The sequence below is a fragment of the Rhinolophus hipposideros genome (genome assembly GCF_964194185.1).
Source record: "Rhinolophus hipposideros genome assembly, chromosome: 4".
Taxonomy (NCBI): domain Eukaryota; kingdom Metazoa; phylum Chordata; class Mammalia; order Chiroptera; family Rhinolophidae; genus Rhinolophus; species Rhinolophus hipposideros.
The window spans coordinates 59,904,149-59,912,756 of NC_138050.1; positions in this window are offsets into that span (position 1 = coordinate 59,904,149).

An 8,608-nucleotide genomic window follows, 5' to 3' on the forward strand; every position below is an offset into this window, starting at 1 on the left:
ACAGCTCTCCTTGCTGACAAAAATAGGCTGGAATTCTAGAAAGGAAAACTTAATTTTCATCCAAAAATCTCAAATGATTGTGAACTGCTGTGCAGTAAATTTACCAGGCCTCAACATTACTCTGTGTTCATTCTAAATTAATGTGTCACAAATTCTTCAAAACTCAGCTGTTGCTGGCGTATCGTTTTCCAAAGGGAGTAAATACGAGAAGTTGCAACATACATTCCAAACACCAAATAATACTGCCCCAATACACAAAGCAAAGCCATGTGACCATACCATGAGTGACCCTTTCATTAGAAAATTTCTGCTCCCACACATGCCAGGGATTGCTCACCAGACAATAATATTAAGCACCAACATGCTTGATATGCATTACATCACTTACTCTTCACACTGACCCTGGTATTGTTACTCCTATTTTACAGATGTGGAAATCGAGGTTCAATGGTTCAATAACTTGCCCAAAGTCACCAATTAAAAGCAGCATCTGAGTTCCACCGTCGGTCTAATTCCCAAGTCTTATCAGCAAACGGAATATACAATTCACATTACCTTTAAAGATCAATGTCATCAGGGTCTCTGCTCCCGCTCCCCGCAGAAGAACGCAGGATATGGCGAGGCCAAAAAGGAACACCCACGGAGCCATAGATAGGGGAGTCATACCGCTATATTCTTGCTGGGGGCTGGGTTGGAGATACAGGAAGCAGGAGTCACACGATCCGCAATCCGCCATCTGCTTCTCTGCCTGCCAACCAACCAACCCCTTGCTAACTGCAATCCCTTTTGCTAGCTCAGCCACGGCAGTTATATCAGTGGCTAATGGCTAACCGGTAACAGCTGATGGCCAACTAGTCACAGTTAATGGCCATCTACCACCGGAGCCAGCACCTTTCCACATGAGGCCAAGAGCCTGGAAACTGCTCTCTGGGGCTCTGTCCCCCACAATCAGGCATGAGTTTTCAAAGGTGGCTACTTTACGCTGGGTTTCCAAACGTAGAGGAGATGCATTCATTTACCTCCGGTTAGAAAAGTTTCTGAAACTCTGATCTCCTCTCTGCCCCTCCTTTAACTTCTGCCACACTCCTGTTTTTCCAAAGCTGCTCCTCCTCACAGGCCAGCTGAAGTGAATGAGGAAGTGGAACTGACAGCCAGGGGACAGACGTGGGGTCAGGCTCAGCTCTGTTGCTATCTGCCAAACTTCTCTGGGCTTTCTTTTGTAAAATAAGAGTGTTATACTAGGTAAATGATTTTCTCTATATCCAAGAGCCTAAATAAAGATTTCCGACTTTTTAGTTAGCATCAACTCAACTGTCTTCTTCTAGCCTAAAATATCATGAGTTGCAGTGAATTCTCACACCAACCCATGCATCTTCTCTGGATGCATGGCTCATCGTTTGCCATGTAAAATGCTGCCCTGAAATTTATGGAGCCCGGGGAAAAAATACAAAGGGAGACCCACATGCTGTTTGTCTAAACCAGTAAAAGTTATAAATCAAACTAACAAGCAGTATATATAAGATGTTCTAACTTACAGTGACAATTAGTCTTCATAATGCACTGCAAGCCCAGGCTCAAATTTAGAATCCTCAGAGTTAGAGATTCACTCTGGAAAGTGGCAGGGCAGGGAGGGCTGCTCCTGGTCCAGGACCCTGGCCCACAGCCCTCCCGCAAAATTACCTCTCTGGCATGAGGATTATTTCATTTTTCAGAAATAAAAGACTCAAGAGGTTGTTCATTGCTGAGGCACATATTTGTGGCCTGGGAGACTAAGTGGAAGATAATCTCAAAATAGATATAAATCATGAGGGGAAAGATGAGACACTTGGAAGACACTTATGTTCAAATTGTCATCTGTGCTCTTTAGAAGTAGCTTCCTTTACTAGGCGTCGTATGTTCTGGTAGTTCTTTCCCTCTCTGGCTGCTGCTTCTATGGTGTTTTCTTTTGTTTATTTGTGGCTCTATTCATCCTTAGAGGCTCAGATCCAGCTACTGCACTACCTTAAGCAACTGTAAATCCTGTGAACTGCAGGAGGTAAGGTAGCTTCTTTGCCTAGCAATTTGGCCATTAAGATAGGGGAGTTTTTCTCCTCCTCTTCTCAGCTACAATGGATAATGCTCTCCCAGCCTTGGGATTTGGGAGGATTCGGCCCAACTGTTCTCTTTCTCTGCAGGTCTTCAGCATCCAGAGACAAGAACAGATAATCCTGAGAAAAGTCATGAATCTTGCCCCCTCTCAAATGTGTGGATCTCTGCAAGCCACGCCCCTTCCAGGAGCCCCTGGTCACCCCGTTCATCTAGCACTCTCCCTGATGGTTCAGGCTCTTTTGCTAGCAAAGTCTCTCTCCCTCAGAGCCCAGACGGATCCCGAAGCATCTTCATAGGATCAAGTTTCTTTGGTAAACCACAGAAGTCTGGAAGCCCAGCAGCTATTTTGCTCAAAAGTAGGTGAAGAGGAGGGTGCAAAGATCATATTCAGGTCACCATCTTCCCAGAGAGACCCCTACACCTCCACCACTTTGTAAAGGCGCCTATTCATTCTTGGTCACTGATTTTACCCTGTTGAGTGCTGTGAGAGAGGGGCCAAGATGCCGCCGCTGGCTGCCGCTAGCTGCCATGTACTGAAACACGCAGAGCACAGGGTTGCTGCAAGCTCTGTGGCAGCTGGGCCCCGGGAAGCCATGTGTTCTCAGTATCTGGACACTGGGGAAGGCCTTTGGGCTAGGGCAACACACCTGACCCTGGGGACAAAACCCTGTCCTCCGGTACACTCTACTGACAACGCTCAGTCTTGTTGCAGCTGGCAAAGGAACACTATTAAAAGGACCCACATCTGTTTCACAGAGCAGGGAAAAAAGGGTGACCATGGAACTGAGAGGCTGAAAGCCCATCATGGGCACCCTGTACCTGTGGAAAAGGTCCTTTACTTGTATCTATAGCTTAAAATATGACAAAAGGTTAAGTTAAATTCTTAGTAGTGAGAATTTGGGTGTTTATTATATTAGTTTTGTAACTTTCTATGTTTTAAAACTAGTAAAGAACTAATCTTGGTCAGAAACAGTGATTGATTAATCACATAAACTTGAGAAAACTTGAAATGGTAGTTCAATCTCTCTATGTCTAAAGAAACTAATTTACGTCAACTTTTTAAACTTGTATGATCTGGATTCTGCAGAAATAAGAAAAGAAGTTCTCATCGTTCATTCACACATTCATTTATTCATTAAACACTAATGAACATCTTTTCCATGCCAATAACTATACCAGGTCCCAACTCTCAAGTTCCTCACAGTCCAGTGGGTGATGGCTGACAGACGAAATCGCGGATAGTTAAACTGAACCATAACTGAAAAGAATGGAAGAGGGGTATTTACTCAGAGGGGTTCCAGAACTCCTCCTGGTGCAGTGATGCCTGAGCTGTGCTAAGGAAATAATAAGAATTATCTGGGTTAAAAAGAGACAACAGTTGTTTGCAAAAATGAAAAGTGTAGCTCAATTTTTACTTGTAAAATAATTAAACCAAGAAAATGGGAAAAGTTAGACTCTAAATAGGAATAACTATAAGGAGGAGATATAGTTTAAATAAAATGATAAGTTTGATGGAGTTAATGCATTTATAATGATCTATGAGCCCACAGTTTTCATTGTGCTAGGAGAGAGAGAGAGAGAGAGAGAGAGAGAGAGAGAGAGAGAGAGGTGCTAAAGGTTTGAAGTGGTTAGAATAACTCAGCATACATTGCAGAGTAGAAGCAGCACATTCGGGCACAGGGGATATATGTCTCATGAAATGCTCATTTTATCACATTAGTCTTCTCTTCAATGGAAGTAGTGTGACATTTGCATGTTGTCTCCTGTTTATCCTGGGCTTCTCAAAAAGATACTGTAAGATAAGATTGCTATTTTGCACATATGTGTAATTGAGTATTTCCGATTTGATTGTCTATGTGTTGAGGCATGCTGCGATCCTTTCCTTTGGGAGAAGTCACTGTGCTGTTATTCCAAGACCTGGAGTTATTCCTATGTCTGGAGTGAAAAAGTAATCCCACATCGGTGCCACTGATAATACCATGGTTATTGCTGGGCTGGGCAGAGAACCAAGACTGTAACTACGTCAGCTGATCTTTGACACATGTGTAAAGCACTTAAGCCACCCTGCAATTCAGGGTTTCGACTTGCACTGACCTGACGATTGAATTCTAATTTCCACTCAGCATTTTCTACCAACATTGTGAGAAGGGACTAGTAAACAATCGACTTGTTACACCTTTTTTCTCAGAAAACTAAAGGGAACCCACCCTAGTTATTGCAAGTAAAGTCTCTTAACTAAAATTATAAACCTTGAGGGTTTTTGTTGTCATTTACTTTTTAAATTAATAGTTTTATTTTTAGAGCATTTTTAGGTTCACAGCAAAATTGAGCGGCAAGTAGAGAGAGTTCCGATATACCCCGTCTCCCACATACACAACGTCCTCCACTGTCAGCATGCCCGTCACAGTGGTACATTTGTTACAACCAATGAGCTTACCCTGACGCATCATGTTCCCCCAAAGTCCATAGTTTCCATCAGGGTTCATGCTTGGTGTACATCTTATGGCTTTTGACAAATGTAAAATGGCATGTATCCACCATTATAGTGTCACACAGGATAGCTGCATTCCCTAAATATCCTGTGCTCCTCTGTACATCCCTGCCTCCCTCCCCTCTAACCTCTGGCAACCATGCATTTGGAATCATATAGTATGTAGCCTTTTCAGACTGGCTTCTTTCACTTAGTAGTAATACGCATTCAAGGTTCCTTCATCATGTCTTCTCATGGCTTGATAGCTCATGTCTTCTTAGTGCTAAATCATCCCACTGTCTGGATATATCTCTGTTTATTTCTCCGTTCACCTACCGAAGGACGTCTTGGTTGCTTCCAAGTTTTGGCAATGATGAGTTCATGAATAAAGCTGCTGTAAACCTCCATCTGCGTTTTTATGTGGACATACATTTTTAACTGCTTGGGGTAAATACCAAGGAGCCTGATTGCTAGATCATATGGTAAGAGTATGTTTAGTTTTGTAAGAAGCCATCGAACTGTGTTCCAAAGTGGCTGTACCATTCCTTCCTTCGTTGCCACAAGCAATAGATGAGTTCTTATTTATTGCTCCACACCCTCCCCAGCACTGGCCATTCTAACAGGCGTGTAAAGGTATCTCATTGTGGTTCTAATTAGCATTTCCCTGACGACGTATGATGTGGCTCATCTTTTTGTATGATTATTTCTCATCTGTATATCTTCTTTGGTGAGATGTCTGTTAAGGTCTCTGGCTCATTTTTTAATAGGATTGTATGTTTCATTGTTGAATTTTAAGAGTCCTTTGTATATTTCGGGCGAGTCTTTCACAGGTATGTCTTTTACAAATATTTTTTCGCCAATCTGTGGCCTGCATTATTCTCTATATTTGTCTTTCACGGAAGTTTTTAATTGTAATGAAATGCAGCTCATCAATCCTCTCTTCATGGCTGAAGTTTGTTTTTATTTGGCTCATTATTTTCCTTTTCACTCTGATGAAGATTGCTGTCCTCCAAGCATCCTGCTGCCCCTGAAGAAATGGCTAATTGAAATTTTCCTCCTATTCTTTTCCCAGGTTTGGATTCCACAAAATTGCTGTGAGCATCAAATGAGATAAGGCTTATGAATAGGTTTTGAAACCTTAAAAGGAGCTGCACACACGTCAGAGAGCATCACAAGCATGCACACACACGCACACACACACACTTTTATTTCCTTCTTCTTTGGCTAATGAGTTGTATTCATGAGACAATTAAAAAGATACCAACGTCTCATTACATTTGACAAAAGCACTTGGAATTGAGGAGCTAAGAGGTGGCAAATGTCCACTTTAATTCCAGAGATTGTCAACTTTCACTGTCTTAGGGAGAGGACGTGGATCTGTTTCAGTACCTTCTGTCTCTGGATGTACCAAGAATTATTTTGTGATTTTGCAAGATTTCCCCAGTTTACATTCATAAGCTGCTTCAGGTTTTTCTTTTCATTTATTTTGATGTAACTAAAAACACTGCAGTGAACTTTAACTGAATAATTGAAGACTGTAAAAAGAAAGCAGAAAAAGGAGGAGGAGAAGGGAAAAGGTAATACATGAAGCTCCACAAGTTTCTGAGTTTTCTTGCCTAAGATCTAGTCACCAACCATAGAAGGAAAGGTGTCATTACTATTGGCAAATGTCATAACAAGGTGGTTAATGGTGACTCGTGTTACCTCTGTCCACTGTGATGAGAGTATTTATTTGGAGCTATCGCTCCAACTAGAGAGAAAGATCTTGAGAAAGACAATTTTTTGTATCATTTTTCAACAGATTTATTCCTTGGCACCTTACAAGTTTTGTTATATTGCAAATGGCATATTTTTTAAATGATCCTTTCTAAATTTTTGTTGTTGGTGTATAATGTCTTTTTTGTACATGATCTAGTATAAACTGGATGAATTCTTTTATCAATTTACCTATAAAATGTATTGAATATTTCATATAGAAATCACATCCCATGAAATTTTATTTCTTCCTTTCCAATCACTATAGATCTTTCACATAACTTCTTTGCTTTTATTGTACTGTCCATACCCTCAGTTCAATGCTAAATGGGAACAGTGGTAGCAGATAGCTTTGTCGTTTTCCTTTCTTTATCATTTTTCTCCATTTAATATTATGTGTGCTGTGGGCTTTTAGAGGATAACATTTATTATGTTAATGAAGTTCCCTGGGTTTTATGTCTGAAAAATCATGAATGATGTTGATTTGTACCAAATCTTTTGTCTGTATCTTTTAAGGAGATCATACGATTTCTCCTCTAATCTATTAAAGGGAGGAATTCCATGAATAGATGATTTTTTCCAACAATGAAGGAAGACTTTTTTCTCATTATCTCAATAAAGCACACTCATTGTAGAAAATGTAACCAGTATATGAATGTGTCTCAGACACCCTGTGTGTGTGGCGCTTCATTGTCCTGCTCCCGCCTCGGGCTCCTGCTAGGGACTTCAGGGCACAACCAGACAGCAGCCCCCACCCCACTCAGGGCCCGCTCCGAACCTCTGCTTCCTGACCCCAGGCTTCTTGATGCAAGGCAGGTTATAGCGTCAAAAGAAAATTCAGGGTGCTTTGCTTGATATGAATGTCTTGTTCAGAGAGAAATAAACTGTTTATGAACAGGGAGACTTCAAAGCGAAAGTGGTAGAAACTCAGTTCTCAGCAGGTACCGCTGGATTGATCCAGAACGCATGAAGGAGAAAACAGTGTGTTCTCTTGTGATTAGTTCCTAGAAACTCACATTTATTTTAGGGTGGCAGCGCTGCCTAAGTGAACTTGTATGAGGCTGGTTGGCTAGGAAGTTGTAAGGTCATGCGGATGCCAGAAAAGCCGAAGTTTAAGTGGAGTGTTCTTGCTGACCGGCTAGGCAATAGCTATAGAAAGAAAGGTGTCGTTATGGGTAATGTCATAACCAGGTGGTTTGTGATAGCTCATGTTACTTCTATCCCACTGCAATGGGGGTTTTGTTTAAGGTCAGAGTGAACATTTTGAGGAAATTAGGATAATTTAAATTTTGGTTATGTGTCTATGAGTGTTTGGTCCAGAGGTATACTCAAACTGTGGCCTCCATTTTGGTTTTTCTTTAACAACATCTTTATTTCCAATATTTATACTCATGTCATTTCTCTTGCTCTTGCTCTTCATATATATATTATATATATATATAATATATATACACATATATATCTATATATCTCTATATATACGTATATATATCTATATATCTATATGTATATATGTATACATATATATATATATATGTGTCTGTGAATGTGTGATTTGTGTTCTTTCTCTGTCAAATATGTCCTCTTAATTTAAGTACATTAATTTTTCCTCTGTGTTTCTTGGAGTTCAAGTCTACAAATGCCTGGAGTTCAAGTATTTAAACATAATTCTCCTACAAGTTAACAAAAAGAATGAATAATATGAGCACATTGGGGAAAAAGATTAAACTTCTTACTGATTAATATGAAATACTGACACTGAAGAAGATAAAAATACAGCACAGGGAATAGAGTCAATGGAACCGTAGCAGCTACATTCGATGTCAGAGGGGTAGTAGATTGGGGGGGGTTATCACTTTGTAAAGGTTGTAAATGTATAGGTATAATATTTTTTGTACACCTGAAACTACTACTACTAATAAAAAAACTCAGCCCCCCAAAAAGAGATAAAAATAAAATTTTTAATTCACTTCTAAAACAACTGCATAGATCACAGTCCAGTCGAGTGCTGTCAATTCAAATATTTACAATTAGTCTCCACATAAGAAAAAATTAAATGTCCCACAATCTTACAGCTTATATATGAAAGAAGCAAATTTGACAACAGTCCTGTAAATTCACGTTATTACCAGTTATAGGTGGTAAAGCTAGAAGAAACTTTATCAAAATATTGTTAATTATAATCAATTTAAATTAACCATATCTGAGGAAAAACAACTTCAATAATGTTTTATCTTCTCTATAGAAATATGATATTATATTGTTATCATATGAAGTAATCAAAAAGAAGACAGC